The sequence below is a fragment of the Pan troglodytes genome, chromosome 1, assembly GCF_028858775.2.
Source record: "Pan troglodytes isolate AG18354 chromosome 1, NHGRI_mPanTro3-v2.0_pri, whole genome shotgun sequence".
NCBI lineage: Eukaryota > Metazoa > Chordata > Mammalia > Primates > Hominidae > Pan > Pan troglodytes.
In genome coordinates, this window is record NC_072398.2 from 167969999 (window position 1) to 167985000 (window position 15002).

At 41.9% G+C, this 15002-nt stretch overlaps 1 long non-coding RNA gene across 1 annotated transcript in view; it reads left to right on the forward strand.

The window, feature by feature from the left end:
• Window positions 1–5647: 5647 nt before the first annotated feature.
• Window positions 5648–15002, forward strand: part of LOC104008390 (uncharacterized) — a 10561-nt gene continuing 1206 nt past the window's right edge. Inside the window, exon 1 of the long non-coding RNA XR_001707028.3 lies at window positions 5648–5834. This is a non-coding gene — a long non-coding RNA (uncharacterized LOC104008390). The remainder of the gene's footprint in view (window positions 5835–15002) is intronic.

Sequence of the window (15002 nt, forward strand, 5' to 3'; positions counted from 1 at the left end):
CATTCTGCTTATTCAACCTTTTTTCATTGTTCTATTGCTTTTCTCCTTCAGAGCATTCATCACAATTTGGAAGCACTGTTGTTCTCTCTTATCCACGGTTTCAGTTACCCAAGGTCAATCGCAGTCTGAAAATAGGTGAGTACAGTACAGTAAGATATTTTGAAAGAGAGAGACCACATTCACATAACGTTTATGATAGTATATTTTTATAATATTCTATTTTATTAGCAGTTATTGTTGTGAATCACTTACTGTGCCCAATTTACAAACATTATAAGTATGTATATGTAGGAAAAAATATAGTATACATAAGGTTCGGCACTATCAGAGGTTTCAGGCATCCACTGGGGGCCTTGGCACATATCCCCCATGGATAAGGGGGAACTACTATATCTATTTATTTATTAGTTTAGTGTATGTATATTCCTCTAGAGTATAAATGTTATGAGTACCCACTAAGAGCCAGTCCTTAACAAATAGCCGTTCAATGAGTCATTGTCAGGCACTATGTTCTCTGTTTCAGCAGTGGTAGCCCTTTTAATCTTCATAATAATTCTCTGAACTAAGTTTTACAGATGAAACTTAGGAGGCTTACAACCCAAGGGGGATCATTTTTGTACCCTGAAATGGTGAAGTGCATACCCTGCGCAGTTGTGTGTGACAATTCTGCTCAGAAGCTCCTTGTTGTAAACCATTTAGAAGTGGTATTATCTTCAAAGGAAGAGTGTCTCTCTGCTCCTCTTCCCACCATTGTGACAACCATGGCTGGAGGGGTTACTAATGAACAGAAAGTCCAATTAGTCTCACCCATCACATCAGTCCTAGAGTTAAATCCTTGTTCCTTGCAAGCCCCAAGTAAAGACTCCTGTTTATACATCATGTTAATAATTAATTGATTAGTTAATCAACAAGCTAGTTCCTGTAAGATTGTCCTGTCCTTTTTTGTCCCCTCTGCGTCCTGGTCAGGGTCAGTGGACCTGTGCTCATGTATGCATTATGTTGATATGAAAGACTGAAGGAGCTGGGCGCGGTGGCTCACGCCTGTAATCCCAGCACTTTGGGAGGCCAAGGTGGGCGGATCACCTGAGATCAGGAGTTCATGACCAGCCTGGCCAACATGGCAAAACTCCGTCTCTACTAAAGATACAAAAACTAGCTGGACGTGGTGGGGCATGCCTGTAATCCTAGCTACTCAGGAGGCTGAGGCAGGAGAATTGCTTGAATCCGGGAGGCGAAGGTTGCAGTGAGCCGAGATCGTGCCACTGCACTTCAGCCTAGGTGACAGAGCGAGACTCTGTCAAATAAATAAATAAATAAATAGAAAGACTGAAGGAAGGACCATTTGGAAACATGCACATGATAAGTGCTTTTTAACGCCCTGACATTTTATGAGGGAGCTGCACATTATGTACCTGTTGAGAATAGTTTTTTGTTTTTTGGGTTTTTTTTTTAAGTACTGTTTAAAGCTGGTTGGGCATTGATTGAAAATGTATAGCAGTACCTGGTTACACCAAGATGGTAAGTCAAGGTTCTACCTTCTAGGAGCTCCCAGTCAGGTGCTACGACAGGAGAGACAAGGAAGGCTTCTCACAAGAGGAAGCTCAGGGGGACAGGAGAGGGGCTAAGAGGGGAGGCCATGGAAACTATCCTGGGCAGAGGGCAGAGCCTGTGTGGGGCCTGGGAGTGTGATTGCAGAGATGGAACAAAAGCAGAAGGCCAGGCTAGAGAAAAAATGTCGTTCCTTTTTTCCTGGGTGCTTGTGGAAGGGGCTCCATGTTGTGATATTTTATAAGATACTGCAGAGACACTTGCTATGGAGAATTGTATCTGAAATGTGGACCAACTTACTCTTCCTGCTGCTTTGGTACTGCAGCTGTCAACTCTAACCCTAAAGTAACTGATTCCTTTGCAAGATGCAGGGCAGAGGCCAGTTTTCAAGAAATGCCAAATATTCCGTTTCTATCAGGTTTTAAAACTGTCTTTTACTCCCTAGTCTAAGCAGCACTTGGGTAGCCATAAGGCCTTACAGCTCGGACCGGTGTTCCTATTCCCAGCAGCTCATTAGAACCACTTGTGGTGCTTTTTCAAAACACACACGCCCAATCTACTAAAGCCGAACTTAGGTATACGCTGCACTCAGCAATTCCACTCCCAGTTAAACACCCAACAAATGTAAAAATTCACCAAAAGACATACAAGAATTTCATGGAGGCACTATTTATAATAGCGCCACAAGGAACCACCCAAGTGCCCAGCAACAGCTGAATGAGTAAATAATTGTAATATTCAAACAGTGGAATAGCATACAGCACTGAAAAGGAAAGAATGAATGCAACACATACCATCATGGGTGAACCTTAGAAATATAATGTAGAGCAAAATAAGCTTGATGCGAGAGAACATATCCTGCATAATTTCATTTTAGTTTTATACTAAAAATCAGAAAAAATTAATCCATATATTAGAAATCAGCATAGTGGCTATGTCTTGGAAGGATAGTAACTGAAAGGGGACACTGAGGGCCTTCTGGGATTCTGGGTGCTGACTGCATGAGTGTGTTCACTTGGTGAAAAGTCATCGAGCAGTGTATTTATGATTTATATACTTTTCTGTATAATGTTATATTATTTCACTGAAATATTTTTAAAACTACATCTGCCTAAATTTTACCCCCATATATTCAATTTCAATTGATCTGGGGTGAGACTCAGTTACCTGTATTTTTTAAAGATTCTCAGGCAGGTGCAGTAGCTCATGCCTGCAATCACAGCACTTTGGGAGGCCAAGGTGGGCAGATCACGTGAGGTCAGGAGTTCCAGACCAGCCTGGCCAACATGGCGAAACTCCGACTCTACTAAAAATACAAAAAATTTGTCGAGCATAGTGGGGCATGCCTGTAGTCCCAGCTACTTGAGAGGCTGAGGCAGGAGAATCACTTGAACCCGGGAGGCAGAGGTCGCAGTGAGCCGAGATCATGCCACTGCATTCCAGCCTAGGCGACAGAGCAAGACTCAGTCCCCCCAAAAAAAAAAAAGATTCTCAGATGTTTCTATTGTACATCCAGGTTCAGGAATCACTGACTAGGATTACCACTGATTTCTATTTCTGAATTTAATCTCCTTTGTTTGTTTGTATATGTATATATATATATTTTTTTCCAAGTCATCCTTTCGCTCTTGTCACCCAGGCTCGAGTGCAGTGGCGCGATCTCAGCTCACCGCAAACTCTGCCTCCCTGGTTCAAGCGATTCTCCTGCCTGAGCCCCCTGAGTAGCTGGGATTACAGGTGCCCACCACCACACCCTGCTAATTTTTTGTATTTTTAGTAGAGACGGGGTTTCGCCATGTTGGGCAGACTGGCCTCGAACTCCTGATCTCAGGTGATCCGCCCGCCTTGGAATCTGAAAGTGCTGGGATTACAGGAGTAAGCCACAGCACCCAGCCTCTTTGCATATTAAAAGAGTTTACTCATTGCTTTACTTTTCATTTTTCTTTTTTTTTTCTCAAAATAAGAGTAAAATAGCTACTGCAACCATGTGCATCCAGGCATCTTCATGCCACTGAAATGAATGGAGGCTGGAAAGGCAGTACTTGTTCAGTGTCAGTACTTGATTTGCAGAAGTATTTGTACTCTGGTACTTCAAGAATCCCTAACAAAATTAATTTATTCAATTAGCCAAACATTTATTGAACCCCTACAATAATAAGAGCCAATGATTACTAACTTTATGAAGCACTTCCCTGGGCCGGGCATGATCCTATATCCTTTGCTTATGTTCTGGGGTTAAGTGTGTGGACTCTGGAGCCAGGTGACCCTGTTAAAACTCTGGCTTTGCAACTTAGTTGTGTGACTTTGGGAACATTACTTTGCCACTCTGTGACTCAGTTTCCCCCTCTGTAAATTGGGGATCATAATAATACTGTTTCTTGAAGTTGGGCTGAGGAGAAAATAATGTTTAGCCACCTACTGTAAGTAAGTGCCACCTACTGTAGCAAGTGCTACATATATATGAGCTATTCATTTTCACAAAAGTCCGACGAGATGGCTGCTTAAATAATGCTAATTTTGTACTTGAAGAAAGTAAGCTTAGGGAGGTTACATAACTTGTCCAGGGTCATACAGCTGGCAAACAGCAAAATCAGGATTCCAAGCCAGGTTGCCTAATCCCAGCACTGGGATATGTTGCCATCACACTCTTTCCTATGCTGACGTATTTCTCTCTGGGTCTGTGTTTTGATAGACACAGGGATCACATTTACGAAGGGATCTTTCAAGAGCCTCAAAAGCAGGACTACTTCATGAGCCAACTCGTAGTGACAAGCCCTGCCCCTGCAAGTGAGAAGGGGGGGCGCTTCCAAATCAAGCACCATTTGTCAAGGTGGGATGGAATGGGTAACTTTTTTGCTCCCTGAAGTCAAAAATATTTTTAAAAAATGAGTTTGTCGTGTCTTGTTGCATAATACAGAGCAGTATTTATAGAACGTGGAAATGAATATGAAAACTTGTATTTTGATTCATGGCCTCTTAAAAGTAAGTGGTGGTTTCATTAATAATTCTGACTTGACATTTTCCTCCCAGATTATTGGAATTTTTTAAACTTTACAAATAGTATGTTTCTGACTGGGGTTAGGGAATGGAGAATGGAGAGGTAGGAAGAGGGAGGAAGCAGATTCCTAAAGACACTAACACTGCCAATTTCTGGAAAAGCAATTCCATGTATTGAGAGCTGCCATCGTGTAACAGATAGTACTGGGTATTTGGTCCCCGATACTGTTAATTAGATATGTAAAGACTGCATTTTTTGGGAGTTAATTTTAAATAAAAACCTTCATTAAACAATATCTCTCAGTAAAAATTTAGGCCCTAGCAATTAATAGGCAAAACTGTGTACCTAAGATTTTTATTATATTGATTCCAAAATAATTAGGTTGGCAAAAGCATTGTGAATATCTCTCCCCACGTTAATACAAAGTGCTGCTATCATTCTGCTGTTTTTTTAAAAGATGGCTGCATCTTACCATAAAATGTATTTCCAAGTTTTGTCAAGTATTAAGGTGATTGATTTTATTTCTTTTATTAGGAATTTAGGTTTATCTTACTTTTTTAATAGACTGTTGAAACGCAAGCCTGCTTTCACAGGCCTCCTGCCACCCAAAAGCCTCCTTGTTCAGCACAGAGATTTCTTGCTGATCACATTTTTCCCTCTTCTTTTCTTTAAGCAAACACTGAAGGCTTTCAGCAGCTGCCCCAGATATCACTTTAAAACCCCTTAAGGCAGTTTGAAAGGCCTCCAAAAAAGCATGACATTCAATCAAAGTTCAGCAAGGAAAGTTTTAATGAATAAACTTAGTAAATTAGAAAGCACTGCGGCAGAGTGATTAACTCTCATTTGGGCATTAGTGTTGAAATTAATTAAAATGTTTAAGCCATAGGAGGCAGGCTACCTCGTCAGGACCTGGCTCTGCCCTCGGAGTCAGTCTGGATCCAGGAGTGATTCATCTTACACAGATGAGAGGGGGATAAAAGGAAAAGAACAGTCAGGACAAATGTGTTTTCAATGGTGCTTAGCAGCAGGAGACCACTGGGACTTCAGAGCAACGCTACTGGAGTGTGACATCATAATACGGTATGTACACTGTGGAGCGGAGTGAAAAGGACTTCGCACTTACATTCTTGCCCTCTCTCCTTTAGATTGGATGTCATGTATATTCATTTCTCTGCCAGGCAGAATGCTGCAGTCTGCTGTCTTCAAGACCACTCACCAATTAGCTGTGTTTCCCTGCTCTTTTTAAACCTGCTTGCCACCGTTAACGTTCCTGCGGTGACATGAAGAGGTAGGCTTGGTGTCCTGGTGGATTTCCCTAAGATCAACTCCATAGAATGTATAAAAATATAATTGCTTCAAACAGACTCTCAGACACACAACAGCGGATTTATTGTTAAATTCCCTTGACAATATGCAGGGCAGAAACCATCTTTTCAAGAAACCCAAAATATTCCATTCCCATTAGGTTTTAAAATATCTTGTAAGCTCGATTTCTTTCCAGAACTATGGGTCTGTGGATCTTCTTATAGAAACCCATTACCATGTGGCTGTTTAACAAATCCAGGCCTGCTTAAAATTATGAATGACAGCCCATTTCATAAAGAGAAAAGTCCTCCTTGACAGGAAAACAATCTCAGTTGGTTCTCCTTGGATAACAAATGGACTTGCGTCAGGCCGGCCCCATAGCTCTTTCTAAAATAGTGTGGCGAAGGACTGCCATTCCTATTTCAGGGGTCCTAATTAAGGAGCTTGCAGAAATTAGTGACCACCTGCCAATGTGAATTATCACCACCAGGAGAAAATTATCATGATTTGCTAGAGATCTACATTCATAACTTTAAAAACTGTCCATCTTCCTTATTTTTTGCTCTATGGATTTCTTGTCAGAGGCAATGTCAGAGGTCACTGCCAGAGTGTCCCTTTGGTACCCATTAACTATAACCAGCAAACTTGTTCACTATTGCTCCATTATGTCTAAGTATCTATTATGGTGGATATAAAAGGTGGCTTCACATCTTTCTAAACAGATAATTCATAAAGGCCAAGGGGTCATGGCTTGTGATATATTATTCTTTCACTGTATTTGTGACTGAATGGACAAAGAGAGAAAAGATGCAAAAGGGGTGCCAAGGGTCACGAGTGTTAGACTAGAGAGGTAGAAAGTTGTGTGTCAATTGGACACATTAACATCCATATAAATAATAAAAGGCATTAATAATATTTGTTCATGACCTCATTATCGATTCATTCTACTCAAAAGCAGAGGTTCCTAGAGCGAATGAAGACAGAGTTGATTTTTTACCACCAAAGTTCAGTTGAGGTTGAACTCTAAACTGGAAGTCAACTAGAGACAGTAAAATATATTCTGGTAGGCATATACTGGGTCCTGGGATTGATACATTTTGCAAGCAGTGCATCATCCGGGGCAAAGCAACTGTTTGGAGAACAGAAGCCTCACACAGAAAGTGTTAAGGGTCTGCAGGGCCCTAATGGGCTCAGCACATCACCACATTCCTTTGGGACTGTTTGATTCATCATGTTATTTAACCTCCACTGGTTCGTATTGAACATTCAGCAATACACTACAGAGGCCATTGCTAATGTTCCACACATTCCCAGCCTAAAGGAAAGCATCTCATTAGGAGAACAATAAGATCTAATGAGTGAGCCTCGCTCGCAAGTTAGCTGACATTGGGCTCATTTAATGCTGTTTATGGTCTTCTACCCACTGGAGAACCCAGAGATGGTGCGCTTTCTCAAGACTACAGTTTGGAGGAAAGTAAATTGAGATGAATCATGGTGAGATGAGATAGTTAAAATGTCATGCTCCATAAGTTTGAATGCATCCTTCAAGTTCTGAACAGTAAAATGCAACTGAACACTGAAACAAGAGAAACAAAGAAATAGCAGATAACTAACAATACAAACCCGCCTTCTTGGGCAAGGATGCTTCATTGGGGGAAACCAAAAACATCTTTTCAGAGCCCTCCTTGAATACACACCAGCATGCACACACACACAGAAAGACACACAGACACAACACACACACACACACACACACACACTTCCTCCCAAATTTCCTTCCTTTGCCACCAGACTTCAATACATTACAGGCTTTAAAACAACAACAACAACAACAACAAAAAGCCCATTATGGATCAGGGGATGACACGTCAAGATTATAAGATTTTTAGAGACCAACAACAAACCACCAGCTTTATTTCTGTTTACAAATGTGAGCCAGTCCCTAGACTGGCTGAGTAAATTATAAATTGTCCCCAGTAAATGTAGGAGCTAGCGATCACATGTTTCTGAGTCAGGACAGGACTTTTTAGCTTAAGAAGTGGGTCGAGGAGAGGCTTGGGGGTTGAGAGGGTGGGATGTGGGAGCTACACAGTTACTTTGCCAATTTCTTCTTCCAGAGCCCCATTCATTTCAAATATCTACGGACTCGATGACCTCTCTAAGTTAGAACATCCTAAGAGAAATCCAAGGACAACCTATTTCCTGGAAGCCACCAATCTAAGTGAATAGTCTAACCCTGGGGATAGCTTTTCTTCGTTACATGAAACCCCAGTTACTGAGACAACTGGGGTCCTGAGGGAATTTTCCTTCGATGTCTGTGGTTCGCAATCTTTTTGTGGATCGAGGACCCTTTTGAGACTATAACAAAAACTATGATCCCTCTCTTGAGAAAAATATTGATACACAGAAAATTTTGCATGTTTGAGGGATTCATAGCATTCCTCAGATTGCCATAAGTTAAGAACTGCTATTCTAAATAGGGTTAAAAAAAAAAAAAAGATGAGCATTGATGGAATTGCCCTTCCTTCCTTCTTCAATTCAAGAAAGAAAAAATAACGAAGCTTAGAGATGAGCCAGCCATTGTGACCCCCGAACTCCAAATAATACTGTCCTTAATAATAATATCCAAGGGTCATGTTAGTGGTGTCTATGGACATCTCTAGTCGTCATAATAATTTTTATTTTTATTTAATGTTTGGAGATGTTGTAAAAAGTGACTACTCTTTCAAAATGTGACCTCTGTGAGGTTTAAAACCTACTGAATCAGATGAGATATGAAAGCGTTCAATATAATGTATGACTTAAAGCTATATTTTTTAAACTTTAATAGGAAATGTCTGACTCTTAGATCACTGTTTCTAAAGCCTGGCAGACAGAAACATGTCTTTTAAAAAGGTCTAATTTATATAGCAAATAGAGATCCAGCAGGTAGAAATGATGCCTTTCCTTTTTACCTCATGCCAACCAGAATCTTTCATCAGCTTTGAATACACCTCAGCTCCAGCAATATTTAACAATGCTAACTCATCTCATTTATTTTCAAAGATTTTTCAAGTACTCTGCTAGACAGTTGGATACTAAGATAAGCAAATCACGGTCTTTGTCCTTGGGACAGTTATAGTATTGTGGGAGGACAGGTGTGTGTGAACACTCATGCAGCTACTGTGGTGGCTTAGACAGCATCCATTCCCTTCTTCCTCCCTCCTGGCAGAATTTTTTTTTTTTTTTTTTGAGGCAGGGTCTCACTGTGTCACCCAGGCTGGAGTGCAGTGGCATAATCTTGGCTCACTGTAACCTCCACCTCTCAGCCTCCCAAGTAGCTGGTATTACAGGTGTGCACCACTGCACCTGGCTAATTTTTGTATTTTTTGTTGTTGTTGTAGAAATGAGTTTCACCATCTTGCCCAGGCTGGTCTTGAACTCCTGGTTTCAAGCAATCCACTTATCTTAGCCTCCCAAAGTGCTGAAATTACAGGTGTGAGCCACTGTACCCAACCCGGAACTCCGTTTTTATTTGGGTACCCACCTCTCCTGTACATAAGCTATGTGATCTCTGGAAAGTTGACCCACACTAGGCTATACCAATCATGATAATCCTACACACACCCTTGCCTGTGATTGGCTCAGGCATCATGGCTTCAGCCTATTGCTTAATTGGTGACGGTAATTGGTCCAGGGATGAGCATGTGACCTAAAGCCCTCATCACACCAAAGGGAAGGACAACTGCGGGGAAGGTTCTCTCTCTTCCCCTCTATGCATGTTGCCCCAATTGCTTTTAGCAACTGTCTTGCTACCACTGGGGAGATTGGCCTGAGGACAAAACAAAGATATCTGGGATGGCAGATCTGAGAAAATTACAGAAACCCTAAGCAGAAACCCTGATCGTATCACATCTGGAGCCCAGTCTACATCCAAATGGCCTTTATATGAGATCAATCTACCATTTTCTTTTGTTTAGTCTTCTTTGGGTGGACTTTCTGTCCTATGCAGACCAAAAACTTCCTGACTGTCATCCCTACTATTAGAGAGTGAGAATACCCCTGGTATGCTACAAAAATCTTCAAAAAAAAAGCACAGAGGATGGACACAGTCACTCTGGTGGGAACTTTCTGGAGAAGGGGATACTTGAACTGAGTTTTGCAGGTTGAATAGGAGTTAGCTGAGCAGATATAAAAGGGAAAGGGGTCTAAAGAGAAGAACAAGTGAACAGAGGTGTGCTGGTGCCTTCAAGATTGTTGGGAGAGTTGTATGGCTAGAGTGAAATGAGCACTCAGGGGATGTTTTGGAAGATGAGACAGAAGAGGTAGCAAGGGCTGGATCATGAGGGGTCTCACATTCCGTGTGAATGTGGATTTTCTATTAAAGGTAATTGGGAGCCATTGAAAGATGTTAAGCTAAGTGTCATGGTTGGTTTAGCGTTTTAAACAATTGCTGGTGGCCAGTGTGGAAGGTGAGTTGGAGACTTGGAGGTGAGTTGGACAGTTCTGGAGACAGGGGGATCAGTTCAAGAGTCTCCATTTTGCTGGAATTCTCAGTCATCCTCTCCCAACAAGGGGCAGAAAACATGGGCTCTTTCTGGACAGTTCAGAGATGGGAGCTGTGAAGACTGGTACAGATCCAAGTTGGTGCTCAAGATATAGAACAGTGCACAGGGTCATGGAATGAGCCCCTTACTTGCTGTGTGGCCTTAAGCTAGCTGCTTAACTTCTCTGCGATTCCATTTCCTTGTCAATAAAATGAGGATCCTAATGCCTACCTTGCAGTGTTTTGGTGAGTAAAATAACATTTATAAACAGATAAGGCTACTAGAGAATAGAAACTAGATTAATGACTCACTGGATGATTGAGTGACGGGGTGACATGAGGGGTTTTCCCTACTTAGATTAAATATGTGGTTATAGACTTCAAAATGGCAGGCCCAGTACTTGGGGAGATGTTACTACCAGATGAACAAGTTATCCCCACTACTTTCTGAGATAAGTTTAATTCTCATAGAATTTTTTTTAATGAGGGCAGATCTGCCCACAGGGATTACAGAAGCTTCTGCTCAGCCATTAATTAAAACAACGTGCTTTGAAGCCCTGTGGATTTGCAGCTCTCCATTCTTGGGGCTCAAGAGGAAGCATTATTATAAATTGCTTTGGAAGGAATTGATTAGGGGTTTTCCATATGATACCCTCAAAGGGCTTGAGAGATTAGGTTTTGGCCCGAGCTCAAGGGCTGCTGCCCAGTTGGTTTGGACACCCGGCAGGGACAGGAACTGAGAAAGGTGCCTGTCTGTGCTCCTTTCCATAAGCCAGATCCTTTGGTCTCCCAAGTTGACGGTGCCCATTCAGTGGTGGTCAGAAGAAAGGGCTAGGGTGGGACAGTGCGGAGCTGGTGCCCACCTGCAGATGCTTGGAGGTATAACGTGCAGTGATTGAGAGATTTACCATCAGAGGCATCCAGGTTTTTGAGTTCCAGCTCACTCACTTACTAGCTGTGTGACCTTGGGCAAGTGCCATAACTTCTCTGAGCTGTGACTTTTTTCATTTGGAAAAATGGGTTTTATTTATTCCAATTCTACAAAATGGGAGTAAATCTACTCCTAAGGTTATTATGTAGATTAAATAAAACATTTATGTGAAGTATGTATGCATCATAGTTTATAACAGATGGCTAATAAACATAGGTTGTTATTATTATTTATAATGAACATCTGTAATGTGGGGTCTGTCCATCAAGTAGCTGCTCCCTGATTTCCTTTTGGGGAATTACCTTTCCTGATTTGGTGTAGTCTTGGTGCCCTCTAGTGTGCTGACTGTCCACCTTAGAAGTTGAAAGGTGGAGGCTCTGCCCACCAGACTTTCCTTTCACCACCTAGTACAGCCAAGATGTGAGCATGTCACCTGAGTTCAGGCAATCAGAGTCTGTCTCCTGAGACCTTGAATCAAAGCAAAGGTAGCAAACACAGTGGGATAGTGCCTGAGGAAGACGGTCTTCCCTTCCCTCCTGTTGGTGCCCCAAATAGTTCCTACAAAGTCTCCATTCTCTCAAAGGGCCAAAATCCATTTCTGTTGCTTGTGACCAAAGAAATGAGATACTGTTGCTTTCTGCCTCTAGGAAATGAGTGTTTCCCTTCACAACCTGCTTCACTTCTTGTTTTGTCTTTACTCCAATACACAGGGCACTGCCACAACGGCCCTACCTAGAATGTTCCCCAAACACAGCCTAAATTTTTGCAACTTCACGCACGTTTTCAAGACGTCCTTTCTGTTTGGATGTCCATATCCAGCCCTCATCCTCCAACAGGCAAATTCTACCTCATTCTTTAAGCCCTGGCTCAAATGTTGCTTGCTAGGGAAGGCTTCAGTGACTGCCCTGACCCAGCAGTACAAAAACATTTCATTTCCTCCACCTTTTTCATACTTTCATTGAAGCATTTACTACACTTGCCGTGTTGTATTACAGTTAGGTTATTTGCTGCCATCTACATTGTGTGCTCTTTGGTGATGGTCTTGTTCAGTTTTGTTTCTCTAGTACCTGATTCAGAGCAAGAGCACGAAGCATTTTTATTGAATAAATGGTGAAGAAATGACATTTCTTACAAACATATGACTTGTACAATTTTATATGCAAACATATGCAGGGCGTGTCTAGATAATTTCAGAACAGTAGGCCAATTCAATAGACCACCTGGTTTTCCCAGTAGTGGTAAGAAACCTGTCCTTGTCTCAGTTAGCCAAATTGACTATCTGGATTCACCCAAAAGTTTAAGATCATTGTCTCAACTCTCTTCTTTGAGAGTTACATCCCAACATAATTACATAACACTAGTAACTAAGTCTTCTATGGCCCTGACCACATCCCAAGCACCAAATCAATATTAACTCACGTAATCCTCATAATAATCCTATGAAGTAGATTCTGCTATTTTTCTCATTTCAGAGATGAAAAAACTGAGGCACAGTGAGGTCGAGTCACCTGCTCACGGTTACATGGCTGACCAGTGAAAGAGCTGTTTCTTGCCTCAGCTGTGCTCTTCCATACGATGCTGCCTCCTCTGAATTCCAGAGGAATGAGCAGATTCAGCACTTAGCCCAGTTTCACAGCTTGGGGGTTGGACGCCGGATAGGGGTGGCTGCATATGGAGATCTGCCCACCTTGTAAGAAGTATTGACGAGTGCAGGTTTTGCTAAGCTATAGCAGGTAGTGATAAAGACAAAGCAGGTTCCTCCCATGATATTTGATCATTCTGAGCCCCAGAAATAACCCTCGTGCAAGTAGGGGTCACATTATTTGCCTTGGCTAAACTCACCAAGCTGGATTTGGTAGGCAGTAGAGGGTAGTTCCATGGTTAAGCTTTTAAGTCAAAGAGTACTGAATGTAAGGCCTGGCTTAGCTGTCTGCTGCTGTGTGTGATCTTGGGCTAATTATTTAACTGCTGAGTGACTCAGTTTCCTCACCTGTAAAATAGGGCATAATAAAAGTCTCCATGTCATAGAATAGTTATGAAAATTAAATGAGATAATTACACGGAAATTACTTGGTATGTCTGGCACCTATTAAGTGGTAGTATTATACAAATGTTAGTACAAACATTTGTGCTAATTATGGGATATTTAATGACCAATAGCATGTTGGGTCTTTCAAGGAGCAATGAGAAGCAAAAGAGTAGGGTTGAGAAGTGAATGTCCATCTACTTTACCAAGCAAAGTGCAGTCCTTAAGAATTTACTCCACCGCCTGAAGCTCCATGTCTGGCCACCTAGTTCTCCCAAGGATTCCACTAGGTATGAGCACAAGATAGGGTTTGTAGTTTTCACACCCAGTAATCAGGGCTGATGGCTCAATAGGATTATTTTGTATAGCAAACCCAATATCCTCTTTACTATTCTTTTCCCCTTTCTGATTTCCAGTTGAAAAAAAAAACCCTCCAATGATAAATTTGGTCAAAAGGCTTATTTTATTACTAGTGCCTGTTGCCAAAGAGCTGATATTTCTCACAAATCCTGAGCTGTGAGTTGTGACAGCCAGTGCTTGGGTGAAGTTAGCACCTGCCTCATCCCCAAGGAGAAGAAGTGAGGATGTGATTTTCCCGACCGAGTCCATTACAACACATGTGCCCTGACCCCTGGGATTTGGGGAGGGGGATTGCCAATCTGCCAGTTCATTTAAGCTTCCAACTTCGCAGATTCCAGATTCAGATACAGAGAGCCTTCAAATGTGTTCTATAGAAACCAGACTTCATTGTAAAGTTCTCTATTAGCTGCAAAACAAACAAAGATGTACAAATAAAGTACATTTTAAAGTAAGAAATATATTCTGTTAATGCACCTATCTGTCTCAGCTTTTAATAAACCCAGTTTACATGGTTTACAAATGAGACCCATTTCCTGAGAGATCTTGGAGTTGAAAATTGGAGTAGAAGTGAGTATAAGCATAGGAAGGTATTATTGTACTCTGGGAGCCTCCAACACACTTAAAACACATTAATAAGCCCTCTCCATGGAGGATTCAATAGGATGAAACTAATCCTCGTGTCGTCCTCTCTCTATTTGTCCTTCATGACTGGGACATGAGAATTATGCACTAAATAACAATCTCAAAAGGCAAATCCCACAGAATGTGGGAACCTCTTGGGACTGTGTTTAGGTGTTGTCACTCCATAGCTGGCATCAGAGTGAACTCCCACCACTGGGATATGGAACAATTTGTAATGTAGCAATTAATGGAAATATGGCGAAGCATTCGCTTAGCAGGAAACTGGTAACTGCAGGGATCACCAAACAGAACGGTACCATGGCATGTCCAATATCCCAAGGGATTCTGAAGACATTCAGATGACAACCAAGTGCTAGGCATCTTGAGAAGCCCCTCTGTGCCCCATTGTTACTTGAGGTTGAAGTTAAAAATGATACCTTCTCTTCCACCCAGCTTTTGAGCTACACAGAAGGGAGGAGCCGTTTTATAAAAATGCAGCCTCGGAAATGTAAGGACGCACCCTGCTTGCTCGCTTCACCCTGGGTGAACAGCCTTCGGCAGATTCTCATTAGGAAAATGTTCCACTGGGCTTTCTCCTCAGGGTGCAAGGGAGACCTGGGCCGTTGCAGAGCTGCATTTTGCATCACCTGGATGATTGTAAAACTCCCTACTCACCACCCCCAACCAA